General features: G+C 48.5%; 1 protein-coding gene across 27 annotated transcripts in view; it reads left to right on the top strand.

The window, feature by feature from the left end:
* The first annotated feature begins 510 nt into the window (after positions 1–510).
* The window catches only part of MEGF11 (multiple EGF like domains 11), a 384,198-nt gene continuing 368,478 nt past the window's right edge, over positions 511–16,230 (top strand). For all 27 annotated transcript variants that reach the window (XR_014816993.1, XR_002346342.2, XR_002346341.2 and 24 more), the window contains exon 1: positions 511–685. The gene's annotated coding sequence lies outside the window, so the exon portion shown is untranslated. The remainder of the gene's footprint in view (positions 686–16,230) is intronic.

Here is a 16,230-nt window from a genome sequence, read left to right as displayed (position 1 = left end):
CTCAGGGCTCCCGTGGCCCCGGACTCCAGGGTGGGATCCTTTCGAGCTGGGAAGAGATGGTACGCAGGCCACTTTGACCCACCCGAGGGAGAAGGAGAGTAGGGATGAAAGCACAGGAAAAGGTGAAACGGAGGAGAAAATGGCAAAAAGAGGGAAAGGCTAGAGAGAGAAAAGAGGAAACGGAGAGAAACGAGCAAAAGAACAAAAAGGTGGGGGGTGGGTGGAGGGAGGCGAGAAGAGAGGCTAGGAAAGACTGAATCAGAGAAAAAAGAAACCAAAGGAAAGCTGGAGAGAGACACGAAACATAGGAAAAAGAGCAAGAGCGAGAGAGAGAGCAGGGACTGAAAGGACCGAAGAGAGAGAGAGGAAAAAAAAAAAAAAGGGTGGGGGGAGAAAGGAGGGAGGCAGCCTCGAGCAGGGAGGAGGGAGGCTGGGAGGGAAGGAGAGAGGGAGGGGCTGAGGGACGAAGGGGGTGGCGGCTGGCTCGGCAGCGGCGGCGGCGGCAGCAGCAGTCGCGGCTCCAGCCGCCCGCCGACTCGCTCACTCGCTCCCGGTGCGCGCCGCCCGCTGCCTAGCTCTGGGCTGCCCGCAGCTCCGGCTTCTGGCCCGACGCTCCGGCGCGTCTCGGGCTCCGGACAACAGGACCTCGACTGGCTGGCTGAGCCCGGGGCGAACCGCGAAGCAGGTAGGTGACTGGACAGGGACCGCGAGGCCTCGGAGCGCTGGGGGCACAGGGAGACGGGGGTTGGGGGTTCTGATACCGGGAAAGGGGCTTTGCATCCCCGCGACTAACTTTCCACCCGCTCCTTGGATCCCCGCAGTCCTGCCGAGGTCTGGACTGCGGAAGCCGAGTTGGGGGTGGGAGGAGGTGAGTGCGGGTAGAACGCCAGGGGTCCGGCAGGACGTGGGGGCCCCTTGGCGTGGGCAGGCGCGGGCTCTCTGGCCGCAGTCGGGACGCAGCGCCCGCGGCGGGGGAAGACCGGAGCGCAGCAGCGCGGCGCATTTGTCCCAGGGAGGGCGCCCGCCCGCCCGAGTCTGGAAACTCCCACCCCGAGCCGGCCCGGGCGCAGAGCCTGCGAGGCTCTGCCAGGTGCCCCGCGGTGCCTAGCGGTGCGCCTCGCTGCCGCCGAACCCCGGCCGGTGCCATGTGCACTTTTGCTTTTTGGAGGCGCGAAACGAAACGTATATCCCCTTCCTTTCTTTCTCATCCGGTCTTCCCCACTCTCTTGGGGAAGTCTGGGGCGCCGGCCACTTGGGTCTACTTCTCGGATGTTCCTCCTTCACCCCCGGAGCGACCTCAGCTCCCGAAGTTAAGAGATGCGAGTCACTCCCAGTGCGCACCTGGAGCGCGGTCCCGAAGTTCCAAACTTCTCACCCAGCCTTGGGTGGTGGTATTGGAGGTGGGGTGGGTGGTGGTTGTGGCCCCTTAAAGCCGAAGAGCGCAGCCACCTTCCTCTTGGATTTGGTTTATTTTCCTAATTGTTAGAAAAAATACGACTAAAAATAAGGAAAATCGTCTCTCGCGGGGATCGAGGTCCATGAGTGGGACGAAACCGTCACCCGACCGGAACCTGGGAGCGCGGCACCTCGTCTTGACTATTGTCGGAACCCTGGAGCCCTGGCTTTTTCTCCCAGACCTGGACTCCGGGACTCCATCCTATCGTAGCCGCTTCTCGGGATCCGTCCCCGCTAGCCTGCGCTGCGAGGCTGGTCTGACTTCTCTAATGTTGTCGTGTTCTTTAGAAAAATATTCCAAAGAGGCTCAGCTACAGAATCTCCCGCTGTCCCTCCTACCACTCCCCCCGCCCCGGGAGCGCATAGAGCAGGGCCTTCATGCAGGTTAAAGGAGGCCTTTGGGTGGTTTGGGCTCCTGGCCATCTCAGCTCTCTCTCGCCAGGGTACTCGTGCCCAGGCATCAGCGCCTTTTCCGCGCTCTGCCGGGAAAGCACGGGTTAATACCCTGACCAGGTGACGGCGAGCCAAGGCTGGCCGAGGCTTTCGGAGCCTGCCGAGGGGCGCGTGTCCTTTAGCTCCCAGGGTCCGGGAGGCAGGATTCTCTACCCCGTGCAGCTTCCGCGGAGCTAGCGGGACCCCGGCTCCGCGGCCCTCTTTGTTGGAGTGCTGTTGGAAAGCTTCCCTCGAAAGATTTAGAGGGACCGAGAGCTGAGGGCTTTGCGGAGAGTGTCTCTCGGCCCTTGTCCTCTGAAGGTTGGGCGGGGTCCCCAGAGGGCATTGACCTTCAGCCACTCGATCAGCTTCTCTCACCACGCGCCAGCTTCCTCCGCTGTTCACATGCTATTTAAGCCTCGAGAAATTCAAGGTCCTTGACTTCGGTCTCCACCTCTTCCTCCCATTTCACAGATCTGCAAAGGAAGCCCCAGAGAAGTGAAAGGATTCCCTTAGAGCTAATAAAGTGTGGAAGAAAATGCAAACCAGGTCCCCGGATTCCTAGTTTAGGGCTTTTTCTGGTACTCTGTCCCTAACCACTTTCTCATCACAGGGCAAGTGTTCCCAATCCGTCCACTATAAGACCTTTGCAGACGGGAAGACTGGGTGTGTGTGAGGTTAGAGGCAGAGAACTGGTCCCTTGTTAGGTGCTGTGCTGTGATCATCCTCTAGGACAAATCACTTAGGTGTCGGTTGGTTATCTATCTTGTTCCTGCACCGAAGTCTGGAGGTAAAGGGGCCCTTAAGGCTCTGCCCAGCTGGGAAAAATGCAATCCACAGGGAAAAAGCCTCCACTGTTTTGTAGCTGAGAAAGTGAGTATAGGCTTCCCAGGTGAGATCATGTTTGGAGAGAGCAGGATTAGGGATAATTCCTGGAGGGAGGATTTGGAATTGAGCCTGAGATTTCTAATTGAAGAAGGATTGTGGAGCACAAGGTTTAAATCACTTAGGGGTAGGAAAGGTCACCTCTTGTTAAGTGTTTGGTTAAAAGGCAGCAGCATCACAACCAGTAGAAATCTGGCCTTTGAGGTGAGAAGCACTACGACAGCTGCAAGAACCAGCTGCTTAGAATCAAGCTCAGAACCTGGCCCGGAGGTCTTCTATTTCCAGACCTTGGGTAAGCAATTGGCGGGGAAGTCAGCACCCGTGAACCAAGGGTTGTGGCTCCAGCTGGGAAATAGGCTCTTGCTTCGCCCTTTTCTCCTTGTCCCCTGGGGTTTCAAGTCACTTTCTTTAAACCTTTCCCAGCCATAACTTTTAGAATTTAGATACTCGAAGATTTGGGGATACTGTTGGACTTACTGTAGGCAGAGCATTTACTGTGCTAGGAATGTTTAGTCAACAAGCAGTTCTTGAGCTCCTAGTTTGTGCCAGGCACTGGTCCAGGCCTTGGGGAGCCAGCAATGAAGCAGTCAGGCAGGGTCCTCTACCTCATGACCATGACCTCCTAGGTGTCCTCCTCCACAGGCTTAAAGTCTAGTTGTAGAGCAGAGGCAAATACACAAAGGTGTCTAAAGATGTGCTGAAATGGGATGATATAACAAAAATAATTCCAAGCCACTTTAGTGGTTCAAGACTCCAAGGTGAAAAGGCTTGAAACTACTGACCATGAGATTTGGTGATCCGTGGGCTTCCATGACCACTGGCTCCTGGTTGCCAAGGGTAACCCAGAGGCAGCTGCAATGATGACCTTAGATATGGCATTGGAGGACTGCTCTGCAGAGCTTCTGCCAGTCAGAGCATGGCGGGAGGGAGCTGGTGAGTATTGGCAACTGTGATCTTGCTAGGTATCCATAGAGACTGGTGCCAGGTAACTGCGAACCTCTTAAATTCCAGCCTCCACAGCTTCTCGGTGAACCCCGTAGCCCCATTGTACAGATGGATAAATGGAGCCCTGACTCTGCAGATGGAGACAGATGCTCAGAAAGGAGCCCAGGCCCTATAGAGTCCAGGTATTCCTGGTCCCTGATTCTATTTAAAATGATGCTCTTTCCTTCCAGTTTTGTAGACCAGTGCTTCTCAGACGTAACCGTGGAAGGATTGTTTTAACACAGATTGCTGTGCTCCAGTCCCAAAGTTTTGACTGAGTAGGTCTGGGAGTGGGCATAGTCATTTGAATTTTTAACAAGTTCCCAGGTGATGCTGATGATCTTGGCCCCTGGACCACGAAGAGAGAACCGCTGTGTTAGAATAAGGGAAAGTGAGTGATTTTCTTGAGTGATTATGCAATGAGGGAGCCTGGAACAAAGGCTGTGATTTAGTATCAGGAACTCCCAGAATTTGCCCATGTATGGTCCCCTCTCCTTTACCCTGCAGGAGGCCATAGAATTAAAAGAATATTTTATCTTCATCAGTACACATGCAGGGAGAATATATTGCAATATAATTAGGGAACAAATAGGTATCCTGTGTTGGATATAGACTCCATGGCCTGTGGCTCTGTGGGGGTTTATTATAGCAGTGTTATAATTGAAAAGGTGTCATCCACTCTGAGAGCCCCACATGAAACTTTCATGGCTCAGGTGGTCATTGTCCAAAAAGGCATGTCTTCCTCATTTAAAAGAGAGTCAGGGAAGTTCCCATTGTGGCTCAGTGGTAATGAACCCGACTCGTATCCATGAGGACACAGATTCAAGCCATGGCTTCCTTCAGTGGGTTAAGGATCCACCGTTGCCATGAGCTGTGGTGTAGGTCGAAGACATGGCTTGAATTTGGTAGCTCCAATTCGACCCCTAGCCTGGGAACTTCCATATGCCATGGGGGTGCAGCCCTAAAAAGACAAACAAAACAAAACAAAACAAAACAAAACAAAACAGAGAGATTGCTTCTCCTGCTCACGGGACTCTCTGTGTTTCATTTGACAGCAACTATGTGATGTGTTCTTAGGGGACAGAGAAAAAAAATTGAACAGCCAGTGTGAACAGAGAAGAGTTGAAGTCTACCTCACAGGTTTCCATAGCTGTTTGTGGAGCATTTCACAATGTTTTGAAACGGCCTGTCTGTTTTACCTGTGTTCCTGATGTGAAGCTGTGTCCCTGCAGGAGGAAAGGAGAGTGTATGTTTCACCTTTGCTGGTTGGCAAATGTAGCAGCACATTTTATCCCCAATGTGTTAATTAGACCCAAAAGAAAAGAGCCATAAAAGAGTTGTTCTCCTAAATGCTGGCATTTTTCATCTGGATTCTATTTATTGATTATTTTACAGTTGAGAAGGAGCAAAAAAAAAAAAAATCCATGTTTTTATAGCAAATAAAGCTGGCTACAGTAATTATGCAGGCTCAACATGTCTGCTCTGGAGTAGGAAGTTGGAAGTCAGCCTGACTCTCAAACATTTGGGTGAGATCTAATTGAGAAAGACATTTCAAAGAACAAATGTTTAGGAATGTGGAGTTTCACTGATGGTCTCTGGGCCAAGTCCCTTGCTTTAAGCTTGATCCTTTGAGGTAGGGGGAGGCAATGGGGAAGGACCTGGTCAGGAGTGTTGAAACCACAGTCTGAATGGGAGACTGAAACTGGGAGCTAATCACTGAGGCTGAGTAAAGGGAAGAAAGATGCCTTCCGGGAATATAGGCCCTGTTAATGGTGACAAAAGGGAGAATCAATGCATCAAATATAGATTAAATGGGAGTTCCCATTGTGGCTCAGGGGATTAAGAACATGACTAGTGTCCATGAGGATGCAGGTTCAATCCCTGGCCTCCCTCAGTGGGTTAAGGATCCAGCGTTGCTGCAAGCTGTGGTGTACGTCATGGATGTGGCTTGGATCTGGCGTGGCTGTGGCTGTGGCTGTGGCTGTGGCCGGCAGCTATGGCTCTGATTTGACCCTTGGTCTGGGAACTTCCATATACTGCGGGTGCAGCCCTGAAAAAACTATATATATATATACACACACACATATATACATATATATACACATGTACACACACACACATATATATTTAGAGAGAGAGAAAACATATGCATAGACTGTATATAGATATATATAGAACACTTACTGAATGTCCAATCTTGGGAAAGGCACAATGAGGTCAGGGACCAGGACTTTTACTTGTATATCTCCTATAATGCTTGGCTCAGATACCAGTAGTGACAACAGCCCTTGATTGGAGTGGGTCCCTTGATTGGAGTGGGTATCAGTCAGGGCTGCAAGCAGCAGAAAACCTGAACTCAACTGGCTGAAACAATAAGGAACTTAGTACCTCCCACTACAACAGGTGTGGGCTATCTGCCCCAAGCTTAGTTCTTTCAGTGGTTCAATAGCATCATCAAAGTTCTAGATCCTTTTCATCTTTCCTTAGTCTCAAGGTCCCAAGATGGCTGTAACTCTTCCAGGTATGACACTCTTATGATAATGTGCAGAGGCAGAAAACGCAGGAGGGGAGCCTTTACCAGAAGCCCCTCAATAGACTTTCCCTCGTGTCACATCAGCTGGAATTGTGAGTCACATGTCCATGCATAAGCCAACCACAGGCAAGGGAAGGAGACCACATCATAATTGGCCTAGAATAATCTTGATTTGTGAGTTGAGCCTCAGAAAGGAAAAAAAAATTAGGATGCTTTTGTGAAGAAGAAAGGAGCAACCAACTTTACCTGCTATAGAGTTTAAGACCTAGGTTTGAATTCTCTCTACTCCTTTTTAGCCCTGTGACTTTGAGCACAGTATTTCACGTCTTTGTGCCTCAGTTTAATCCTCTGTTCAATGGGGATTTATTGGGAAGATAAATCTGAAATAACTCAAAAATTACACTTATAAGAAGAAGTAGATTATTTGAAGATTTGCTCTTTGACATCAAAGAATTATAGTCTAGTGCAAGAGACATGTGAGGACTAGACCATGTAGACTATCAAACAGTCAGAGAACAGAACCAGAGAGTAAATAAATGATTATGACTTTCAGACCGACCATGGGAGGAGGAGCATGACATCAGTGGGAGCCACAGTAGTTAGGGAAGACTTCCTGGAGAAAGTGGTTCATAGCGCATACTGGAATTCCAGCATCTTGGTATGGATGGATTATGAGCTCCTTCTGCCTATCTTGCTGCCTCTTGTTTTTCTTTTCTCAGCTGTAAAATGGGACCGTTGGTTAAAATGATATCTCTTGTTTGTTTTGGCTGTGCCCCATAGTATGTGGATGTTCCTGGGCCAGGGATGGAACCCTCACCACAGTGGTGACTTAGCCCTTGCGGTGACAATGCCAGATCCTTAACCTGCTGTGCCACAGGGAACTCTGAGATCTTTTATGTCTCTTACAGTTCAAACACAGTCTGTTGTAGTTGTGGTGGCTTCATTGGCAGTCTTGGATTCCTCGTTTCCACTTCTGGATGACCCAGTCATCAATCAATCACCTTTTCATACTACATTTCCATTGCTGATTAGATATTATTATCCTTATGATGATGAGCATGATGATGTCTGGCTGCCATCATAAAATATATACGCCTAAAATGAAATCTAATGTCTTCCTGTCGCTTAAGCCATCTGCCCTTCTGGATTCCTCATTCTTCTTGTTGGCGGCTCCATCTTCCCAGATGCTTGCGTTCAAAACCTTAGCCACACTTTTGATGCTGGCCTTCTCCTTCTATGTCCAGTATTCAAGTACCAACTTTCTTTTGTCTTCATTATGTTTCTTGAATATAAGTCCTCCTTTCTGGGAGTTCCCGTCGTGGCTCAGTGGTTAATGAATCCGACTAGGAACCATGAGGCTGCCGGTTTGATCCCTGGCCTTGCTCAGTGAGTTAAGGATCCTGTGTTGCTGTGAGCTGTGGTATAGGTCGCAGATGTGGCTCAGATTCCGCTTTGCTGTGGCTGTGGCGTAGGCCAGTGGCTACAGCTCAGATTGGACCCCTAGCCTGGGGACCTCCACATGCCGAGGGAGCGGCCCTAGAAAAGGCAAAAAGACAAAAAACAAAAAACCCAAAAAAACCACAAAGGTCCTCTTTTCTGGCCCAAGCCCTCCCCATTGTTCCTATTCTTTCCACCTTGTGCTTCATGATGGCACTGGCCTCCTGCTCTGACCTCGGCCCCAGGGCAAAGTGCCTGGGGGTCACGGGGACATAGGCACAGTGTGTGGGGCTCCACAGATAGGATTCCCTGTCATTCTAGTGCAGAGGTGGCAATGATTCCCGAATCTGTGCTGCAGACGCATTATGTTGCTTGAGGTGCCATTTCCTGGCCTCTTTTATCTCCCTTCTTCAAGTCATCCTAAAACATTATTTACATCCACGGTTACCTTACATTTTCCCCCATAGTACTACTCACTGGATGAAGCCCAAACTCCTCCAAAAGACATTGGAGTCTCTTTGACTCTGCAACCTGCCTGTGTCCTATCTCCCTATCATCACCTGCCAGGACTCACCACCATGTCTGACTGTGCTTCAAAGTCAAATCACCCTTTCCTTCAGGGCCAGTGTTAGAGCTGCATCCTCATTAGACCTTCCCTGACCACCAGAGCCCATCGTGATCTCGAAGCATCGATCTTTCCTTCCCCTGAACTTCTGTAGCAATTATTGCCTACAGCACAAATTCGGTACTTAATAATGCACTCGCAGGTCATTGTTCAGCATTTTGTTGGAAAGTTCCTTGTCTTCCCAATTGGATGTAAGGCCATCGAGGTCCGAGATGGGGTCGGAGTGGATCCTTCTTTGTATCCAGCACGTAGCACTTCAGTGAGTATTTATTGAATTAATAAATCACAGAAATAGGGAAATAAGGTTATTTACCTAAAAATCAATTAATCTTCACCCTTTTTTCCTTAACCCCAATTCGGAGAAGGGACTCAATTTGATGAATGCCTGTCTGCTGTATGCCAGACACTACTCTAGGTGATTTTTAGAAACTGTTTTAACCCAGCCTTGTAACCACCCTGTGAGGTCAGGATTATTGTCATTTTACAGATGAGGAAGTGGAGGCTGGAGAGGTTAAGTGGCTTGCCAGGCTCGCTCTGCAGCGGGAGGCAGAGGGAGGCAAAGTCGAGTTCTTCCCTCTGCACTCGATTTCGTACATCTTCCTGACGTTCTCTTGACCTGTGGGTGCCCTGTTCTCCCAGTCTCTTCTCCCCATTTGCCGTGTCCCCCTGCCTCCTTCCACCTGTTGTCTCTGACGAGACTCAGATCCTCTTTTGTGTGTTTGGGAACGTTTAAAACTCTGACATTTACCACAACTCTTTCCGGAAGATGCTGGTGTCCGAGGTGAGCAAGGGGTGGGCTCTGTGGAGATCTGTGGGTGGAACTGTCTTCACACTGTGCCCATTGTCCCTTCATGATAGATGGGAAATCTATTCTGGACATCCTTGGAGACTTTGAGCTGGGAGCCTCTGCGAGCCTCTGCCTGGAGCTAGGAGAGGGAGGAATCCACCTTTCCTCAGGTCTTGGATGCAGTTTTGGCTCTGAGCAGGGGAGGGAGAGGAGTTGAGATGCAGAGAAAGCCAAGATCGCTTGGGCTCCTTATTAGCTTGTATTGTTCAGTGAAAGTGGAATAAGATGTTTCAGGAGCAGAGGAGGAAGGAATTCACTCAAGATTCCAGAGACCTCCCTGACAGCCAAGGTAGGAATCCTGAGTGTGGAGACTGACCTATGAATGACCTTGGGCAGATCCCTTAACCTTCACCTATCGCAGTTTCTTCTCAGCCAAACCTCCCCTCTTCTCATCCACGGTAGAAGAAAATAACAAAACCCCTGATTTTTAGGGACTCTAGCTACTCCCCAATGTTGGTCTCTGCATTAATTTTAGGCCATTAGTTTTAAAACTTGAGAAATGTACAGATGATTCCATTTTAAAGGGGGAGAATACCTCCCACAGACCTTCGACATTGTTTTAAATTGTTAACATAGTAATATTAAAAAATGTATATATAAAATAAGGCATAAACAACTTAAGCTTATAACTCATACATAACCTTAGAGCCCAGACAAGTTTATAAATTAAAATGCACACTACAAAGCCAAAGCCAATAACATTTAGATTAATAATACTGACTTAACGTGATAGAGGCTGTCGTGCTAAGACTGAATCAGCCCTTGATACAAGATCATGGTTTTGGTTGCTCCCTCCACCATGTGCCCTATGGAGACTCAACTCTCCTCCTGCTTTTCTTAGCTGGAATTTTTATTCCTACGACATGCTGAAGGGTCATCTGGCCAGCCCTTGGCACAAAAGCATTTATGTGTTAGGTGGTCCTTTTTTCTCATAAGCCCACAACAGTTAAAAGATCCCTACTTAATTTTAGTGCAGCAGCAGACAATGATGCAAAGCCGGGCCTTGAGACTGAGTGTGACTGCTTGGTCACTGAAATGAACACAACACCAGTACTTCGGTACTTGAGAACAACTGTTAAGTGTGCCAAGACAGCGTCCCTAGTGGTCTGAAAGAGTTAATGCTGGAAGTGCAGCTCACTGTTCTGAGATCCTAATAATAGAAACCACGGTTAGAACCTCTTCTTCACCATTATCTCAAGAAATAGGTAGAATAGTATTAGCCCCATCTTACAGATGAGAAGGTCGAGGCTCAGAGAGATTGAACAGTCAAGGTCCCATTGGACACTGGCAGCGTCTGGATGCCAGCCAGTTCTGCATGACTCAGAGCCCCTGAACTTCCCACCGGGCTTCACTGCCTCCCTCCCTGTGGCCCCTTACCAGGCTTCAGAGTGCTTTGAGTGATCAGGGTAAAAGTACTTTGGAGTAATGTGGGAACCTCTGGGTTCTCACAGTGGACTCATAGCTTTCTGGTGGAGTAATTAGGATGTTATTTGGTGCAGAAAAGAGAAGCAAAGCTGATAAAAAGCAGAATAATGGTTCTCAGATCTTCAGTTGGCTTTGAATGGCTGTGGCGGCAGGTGGAGTCTTCCCTGAAGGGGCCTGGGATGGGTGGATGCCAGTTACCCCAGGAGAGAAGATGCCTTAACAGCCTTTATTAGGGCTTCACACTTCAGCAAGCATTTTTTGGCTGCATATATTTTCAGGTTTTTGTGTTCCTTTTAATGATTTTTATTTTTTCCATCATAGCTGGTTTACAGTGTTCTGTCAATTTTCTACTGTACAGCAAGGTGACCCAGTCACACATACATATATACGTTCTTTTTTTCACATGACCGTGCTCCATCATAAGTGACTAGACGTAGTTCCCAGTGCTATACAGCCTGATCTCATTGCTTATCCATTCCAAAGGCAATAGTTTGCATCTATTAACCCCAAATTCCCAGTCCGTCCCACTACCTCCCCCTTGTGTTCTTTTTTAAATTTTATTTTTATTGTGGTAAAATAAGCATAGAATAAAATTTATCATCTTAACCATTTTGAAGTGTACAGTTCACTGGTATTAAGTACTTTGTAATGTTGTGTGACCATCACTACCATCCATCATCCATCGCCGTGACTCTCTGGTGTGTATTTTACAACATCTTGGCAAAGCTGGTTAGCATCCTCTGAAACAGGGGCTCAAGTGACTCACTTAAAGTAGCACCCCAGCGCTCGCTTCGGTAGCACATATACTAAAACCACACCCCAGACTTGTGCCTACCTCTCAGCCATGACCTTGAGTGACAGTGGTGGGCTTGGTTTTCCAGAGGCTTGTGTGGGCCACTGGATGTGGCCAGGCTTCCTGAGCTATTGGCTTAATGGGATGACCTTGGAAGAGCTGTCCTGGAATTGATTCTGCTGGTCAGGGTCAGAGTGACTCACCCCTGTGTATCCAGGATCCACCTTTCCTCAGAGCAGAAATTATTTAAAACCCATTCCTGCCCTTGGAAGCTGTCCTTCCCTGCCTGACTTAACTGGTTTATCATCCTAGCTTAAAATAAATACAATAAATAAAAACACCCCCAAACTTTTTTATCCTGCAGTGGATGAGCAACAATCTGCATATGCAAATAAATGGCATGCCTATCCCCATGAATATTAATTTGGAAAGAATCTGAGGCCCTAAAATACACTCAAAACCATCAATATGGCATTTTGCAACCTTTCTAGCTTGCATGGGTAATCACGGCCTTACTAGATCTTAGAGTTCCCTGCTCTTTGCTGACCTTTCTTCTAAACCTCGAGGCGACCAGGGGGACATAGAGTGTCTCAGGTCAGCAGGCCAGAAGCCTGGGGGTGATGGGTGAATCTTGACTTTATAGATTTGTGGCTGTGGCTGACTTTGTCCTTCCCAGACTGGGCCCAGGCCTTAGCTCCTGTCGGATCCCAGCATTAGGAGCGGGTCCCCAAGATCGGTGGACAGTCCTGGGGAGAGCAACTGCTGGCCTCAGGCTCTTGGGCTCCCAGGGAGACGGAAGGTGAGACGTTGGAGAGAGGAAGGGCCTTGGGAATCAGCTTGTCTCATGTGAGACCACTGAGGAAACAGAGACCCTGGGTTGGTGGGTGACTTGCCTAAAGTGTCACAGTGACTTAATGGCAAAGATCGAGGTATCTTATTCATTCTTTTCCCTAAAAGGCACATTTCTTTGTGAGCGTGTGCACGTGTGTGCGTGTGTGTGTGTGTGTGTGGAGGAAGGGGTAGACGGGGTGGCTTTTAAAGGTTGTATACTTTGGAGGAAAGAGTCATTTTTCTAGTGTGAGCATTCACCCAGGGACAGGTAGCAACTGATCATCCAGTCTTGAATCCCATTTGGGTTGAAAGAAACAATTCCCTTCCTCCTCCAGCAGATTTCCCAATTAGATTATACAAAGGTCAGAATTAATGTGGGGTTGCATCACAGAGCACACCCCAGCCAAAGTGATGAGAGGGCTGCAGGGAGAAGGGCTGGAGTGGCTTCGAGGAAGCCTGAAGTTAACAGCTGGCTGGAGAGGGTGGGGCACGAGGGGGAGGAGAAAGGAGCTGGCAGTGATGTCCGTCCCACTGTGCACGGGGAAGGCTCTGCTGGGCACGGGGGAATGGCGTGGCATCGTGGTACCCTGCAAAGCTGGGTCTCTCACCTTCTTGCTGCTTTCTGGGTAAGCTGGGGCCTATTTTCTCACCTTTGGGCCTCCTTTGCCTTGTCCGTAAGTATTAGCAATATTCACCCCCCCGACTTCTTCACCTTGCTTTGTTCCTGCACGATGCCTGGCACAAAGTAGATTTTTAGTACATCTGGATTTCTTTCTTTTCCAGATAGATTTATCAGACCGGCTGCACTGGGACAGCATGGGCCTGTGTTTGTGTCCGTGTTGGTGTGTTTCTGTGTGTGTGTGTCTGTGGATGTTTCTGCTTTCATCTGTGTGTGTGTGCGTGTATTCAAGTGTGTGATGGAGTGGGTGTGTATGTGAGTCTGTGTGTCTTTGTGAATGGCCTGTGTCTGTGTGTCAGTGTTTCGGGACAGCATGATTCTGTGTGTGTGTGTGTGTGTGTGTGTGTGTGAGTATGTGTGCTTTAATGTGTGTGTGGGTATGGTGACAACGACAGTGTGAATGTGTGTGCACGTGTATGTAGTGAAATGCTGGTGGGACTGGAAGATTCCATGGGGTTGGGAAGGTTCACAGTGCCTTGGATGAGGTCCCTTTTAGGGTGCTCCCACCCAAAACACCCAGTTGCCGATCCAGGACCTAACCTCCTTGGGTCCGCTTTCCTCTACCTCCCTCTAGAGGCTGCTGGGCGCCTCAGCCCAGGCTAGCCCTGATCATTTGCATTTTACATTCATATCATTTGCATATTACATGCATATCATTTGCTTTGTCTACATAGACTCTGCTTTCAGTTCTGCAGTTTTCAAGGTAAAATGGAGTTGCTCTTCCTGAGGGTCATTATATTAAGAATTGCTGCTTTTTCTTTTGTTCTTTCCTGTCCAGAATTTCTTCTCAGAACTGGGGGGCTGGGGGAGGATGAAAATGGAAACCTCTGCTTTGCCTGCCATTGAGCAGAGGGTTTGGTTGGAGGGTAGAGGCCCTGGGGCCCTGGGAGGAGCAGTTGAGATGAGAACACTTGCTTGTTCCACAGGTAGCTGCTCCTGACCAGAGCCAACTATGTCACACCAGAGCCAGAGACAGATACACTTCAACTGTGCCCTGTTGCCTGCTTCTCAAGCCCCCACTGACTCACCGCTCTGGGGGTGAAGAGCAAGGGCCACCTCGGATGTTTTGGCCCCTTTTTACCTGTCTCTGTTTGGGGTAGGACCTTGAGGCCGGGGCTGGCCTTGAGGAAGACAAAGGAGCAAAGGATGTTTTTTTCTTTTTAAACATCTAAGAGTTCCCATTGTGGTTCAGCAGGTTAAGAACTCTACAGCGTCTGTGAGGATGTGGGTTCGATACCTGGCCTCACTCAGTGGGTTAAGGATCTGGCGTTGCCATGAACTGCAGTGTTGGTTGCAGATACGGCTTGGATTCCCTGTTGCTGTGGCTGTGTCGTATGCCATAGGCTGAGGATGCAGCCTTAAAAGAATAAAAAAAAGAAAAAGACACAAACACCTAATACATAATTTCATTTATTTTTTTTCTTCCAGTTTTACTAAGATATAGTCGACATATGGCACTGTGTAAGTGTGAGGTATATAGCATAATGACTTGATTGACATACATCATGAAGTGATTATCACAATAAGTTTAGAAAACATCCATCATTCTCATATAGGCACAAAATTAAAGAGACAGGAAAAAGTTTTTTTTTTTTTTTTTTCTTGTGATGAGAACTCTCAGGATTGACTACGCTCAACAACTTTCATCTATAACACATAGCAGTGTTAATGATATTTATCATGTTGTACATTAGATCCCTACCTGGTGCTTAATTAATGATACTTCTAAAGCCACAGAAAACACCAAGCTGAAAATCTTCCTGAGGAGGGCTGTGTTCCCAAAGTATCTTCCTTACGGGCCTTCACTGTGCTGAACATTCTCTCTTTGGATGCAGGTTGAGTCCTAGCACTGTGGTTTCTGGCATGTTACTTAACTTGTGTGAGCTCCCATTTTCTCATCTGTGAAAGGGGCAGTAATAATAGTATTTCATACTAATAACAGTACAGAGGGTTGTCGTGATGATTAAATGAACAGTTAGGTAGAGGGTTAGCTTAGCGCCTGGAAATTAATAAAGACTCAATAAGAGTTAGCATCACCAGTCCTCATGGGCTCCATTAGAAAACAGTTTCCATGGAATGTCTTTTACACCCTAGTATAAATTGTTCATCACATGCTTGTCAGACTAGCGACAGGCTTGACTCCCTTCAGTGTCTTTCAGGAAGTCAAGTCCCCATGGAGCCTGGGCTGCTTTCACCTTCCCATGGGTGGAAGCATTCTTTGTGTCTCCAAGAATTGGGGTCTTCATTCCCCCATCAAAGGGTTGGCAGTATCTTGTTTCCTTCTCAAAGTCAATACTTCATTTTCTCTTTGGGTTTTTACTCTGAGTAAGGCCCTGCTAGGCACCAAGGGCTATCCCTGGCTGAGTAGATCCTGGGTTCCCTTTTTTTTTTTTCTTTTAAGGGCCATACCCACAGCATATGGATCAAATTGCCAGGCTAGGGATCGAATTGGAGCTGTAGCTGCTGGCCTGTGCCACAGCCACAGCAATGCAGGATCTGAGCCACACCTGCGACCTACACCGCAGCTCATGGGGATGCCGGATCCTTAACCCACTGAGCAAGGCCAGGGATCAAACCTGAACCCTCATGGATGCTAGTTAGGTTCTTCATCCACTGAGCCACTATGGGAGCTCCAGAAAACAGCGTTTGAGGCAAAATTTGCTTGTGCTTTTCTGGTAAGGGTGCAGTTCCAGGGCGAGGAGAGTGAGAGGGAAAGGGAAGTGAAGCGACGAAGGAGGAAAAGAAAATGTCTAATCAGCCACAGCTTTGTGAGGAAGTGAGGAAAGAAAGCTGGTTGCTTCCTCATGAGAGATGTCTGTCGTTAAGCTGAATGGAACCAGCATGACTCAAAACCGTGTACCTGGGGTGGAAGGGACAGAATCTGTCAGCATCTCGGGCTCTCATTGGTCCACGTTTTTCCCTTGGGGCATTAACTTCCCTGAACTCCTGGGTCCCATTGCCTGTGGTATGGGGCCTTAGCCGAGTCCAGAAGTGAGAACAATCCAGCACCAGGTGAACTGAACCTGGGCACTGGAGCTGCTATGGCTCCTGTGTTGGGTGCAGGGCAGACTGTGCCAGAGCCTCACCCCAGAGGAGGCTGAGACAGCAGTGATGTTAGATGAGATGTAATGGTGGTGGACTGGCTCTCCATTGAGAAAGTAGCTGACGGATGGTCTGGGAGGCAAGTGGGGCAGAGCAGATCTGGGAAGGCACCTAAGAGGGGCCTGGTTCAGCCACCATTAGTCAATTAATCACAATTGGCACCAGCTGCTGGAGTCTGAACCTTACCTGAAGGTGGTGGGGA

The sequence above is a fragment of the Sus scrofa genome, chromosome 1, assembly GCF_054392235.1.
Source record: "Sus scrofa isolate SSC_HxYL_T2T_F1_AM1 chromosome 1, Sscrofa_HxYL_maternal_Yorkshire_Landrace_v2.0, whole genome shotgun sequence".
Classification (NCBI taxonomy): domain Eukaryota; kingdom Metazoa; phylum Chordata; class Mammalia; order Artiodactyla; family Suidae; genus Sus; species Sus scrofa.
Note: the sequence above shows the minus strand (reverse complement) of the source record. Positions and strands in the feature narration are given on the sequence as shown.